This window comes from Arachis duranensis, chromosome 10 (assembly GCF_000817695.3).
Source record: "Arachis duranensis cultivar V14167 chromosome 10, aradu.V14167.gnm2.J7QH, whole genome shotgun sequence".
In the NCBI taxonomy this organism is placed as follows: Eukaryota; Viridiplantae; Streptophyta; class Magnoliopsida; order Fabales; family Fabaceae; genus Arachis; species Arachis duranensis.
The window spans coordinates 37,906,044-37,908,811 of NC_029781.3; the positions used below are offsets into that span (position 1 = coordinate 37,906,044).

At 41.0% G+C, this 2,768-nt stretch overlaps 1 long non-coding RNA gene across 2 annotated transcripts in view; it reads left to right on the top strand.

Moving 5' to 3' along the window:
* Positions 1-2,768, top strand: part of LOC110276032 (uncharacterized) — a 9,853-nt gene that overhangs the window by 2,261 nt on the left and 4,824 nt on the right. The window lies entirely within an intron of this gene.

Sequence of the window (2,768 nt, forward strand, 5' to 3'; positions counted from 1 at the left end):
ACTTTCTTGTATTCTTCTGTTTGTGATCTTTTTCTGTTTTCTCTATTTTCTCTATTTATCTGTCTTCTGTTTACTACTTCTCTATATTCTGCTATTAGTCTGCTAAACAACACAAAATTAATGATCATAACTAATAACCCCGGCCCTACTAAGAACTCCCCAGTTCTTACCCCTTCTCTCTCCCATCCCCCTCCAAATGGAAGCATGAGTACCCTTCCGTAGTTCGCTGATGACCGTTCGTAAAGAGAATTCCGCACTAGGTAGTCTTCTGAGTCTAGGGTGAATCTCTTTATCTATGTATATGTATATACTGTGAGACCAGCCAACGTCTGCACCCCGTTCGTATGCGCACTTTAACCTGAATCCTGTGTACGAGACTCCCGTTGTGTGGCTACTTGATGAGGTACCAGAGGGACGTCCTATGGCAATGTCTGATCGCTAGACTAGCCCGGGTGCCAGCTTAGGGACTTCTTGAATAGGTCAGGGCCTGGGATGTTGTATATATATATTATTTAGCTATATCTAGGGGTGTTCTAACTAAAAGTCTATACTCTAATAAAGGCTGGATCACTGAATCTTGTTAGCTGCTTGTGATGTATTTATGTGTGGTTGTTTATAACTATTTTATCTGTTATTATTTGTGAATTGATTATAAATGATTATGTTTTTTAATCCAAACATTTTCAAAAAAATACACCTCGCAAATTAACTACGCTTTTAATAACGAATCAGGCTCATATGATAATTAATAGATAATAACTAGGAAGACAAATTGGTTGCGCTCAGTTTCCGGTGTGTCCTAGGCGTATTGAAAATTGGGTCGTTACAATTTGGTATCAGAGCAGTTCGTTCCCAATAGAGCCTGGGGAGTGGACTGACTATGCCTAATTGCATACTCTGTTGTGTGTCTCATGCTTATAGGATATCTATGTGATATGTGTTGCATGATTGTCTCTGTGTTTTCATTCTGGGAATGTTCACACTTGACTTGAGGTGTTAAGACTGATCACGTTAATAACGATTGTTTGGTGTGAACAGGACTACAATGAGACCACGGAGACAGAATGCGCGGGAAGGAACCCCTAGTGATAACCGAGAGAGAGAACAAGAAACCTTTATGGCTACGATGAACATTGTAGCTGAGGCAGTGCGTGAGGCTGCGATGGCTGCTGCTAGGGCTATTGAGCATCTCGGAGTGAGAAATGAAAACCGAAATGAAAATGGTGAGGATAATGGAAACAACGAGGCTGATTCAACGCATCTTGATAAACCCATGACCCTTGCTACTTTTTTGAAAGTAAATCCACCTAAGTTCAAAGGTACACTCGTTGCGACTGATGCTGACAACTGGTTTCGAGGTATCGAGCGATCACTACGAGCACAGCATGTTCCGGAAGGTCAACACGCGGAGTTCGCTACTTATATGCTGGAAGGAGAAGCTGAGCATTGGTGGCAGGGGACACAGCAACTGTTGCAACAAGATGAAGGTGATATCCCTTGGGATACTTTTAAGGATGAATTTTATAAGAAGTATTTTCTGAGGGCAGCTCGTGATGCTAAGGAGATGGAACTTATGCAACTGAAACAGGGTAACACAACTGTTGCAGAATATGCCCGTAAGTTTGATGACTTGTGCCGTTTCTCCAAGATTTGTCAAGGGAATCCTGCTGACTTTGAAGAATGGAAGTGTTTGAAGTTTGAAGGGGGTCTTCGTGAGGATCTGATGAGTTCAGTAGTTCCATTAGAGATACGAAATTTTGCTGAACTGGTGAATAAAAGTAAACTAGTGGAAGAATGTTCGAAAAAGGTGGCGATAGCTCGAGCAGATCGTAGGGAAGCCTTAGGAAGAGACTTTATTCAATATCTAGCCCCTCAAGGTCGTAACTTTAAGTTCAATGGTCAGTTCGATCGCCAAAATAAGAATCAACGAAATGGTAACTTTCTCGCTCGTAACAATGGCAACTACGACAACAATAACCTGGGAGAGGAAGAAGGAGGTCAATCTCAACAAACTCAGGATATTTCAGTATGCTCAAGGTGTGGGAAGGATCATGGTAATAGAGCTTGTAGATATGGGACACACACTTGTTTCTCTTGCGGAGAGTATGGACATATATCGAGGAATTGCCCAAAAAGGTTTGTTCGAAATCCAGCTAGGCCACAACAACAAGGAAGGGTTTTTACCGTAACTGCTGGCAACACTAATGCATATAATTCTTCCACTCGAGGTGAGTACCACACTATGGTTTTGCTTGTGTTAGATAATACTATAACTTCTTATGCGCATGTTAAATTTTGAGGGCAAAATTTTCTTTAAGGAGGGTAGAATGTAACAACCCCGATTTTCGAGTATGTGGATCTTTTCTACAAGCACGAATTTCTCCGGAAGATCAGTAAAGGGAACACCTCTGCTGTATCATCAAGCATCTCAATCCTCATTGTCATTATGACATCTTTAAACCAAAACCTCTTTTGAGGCAAGCTCGACAACGCGGCCACGGAGAACCTAGTTTTTGAACCGTATCGGTTAGGAGTTTTGATTCTAGTTTTCGTAAATAGGCTCAGTTTGATGAACCGGACTCGATTCATGAGAGAAGAAAGATAATAGTATAATATTTTCATTATATTAGTATTAGAATTTACTTGAAAGATATTATAAGGTTACCTGGTCTATTTTAGTTAAAAACAGGAAATCGGTTTAACCAGGTTTACGGTTTACTGGTGCAGCTTAGCACCAGCACTCTCTGATGACTTTAGCAATGCTAAGG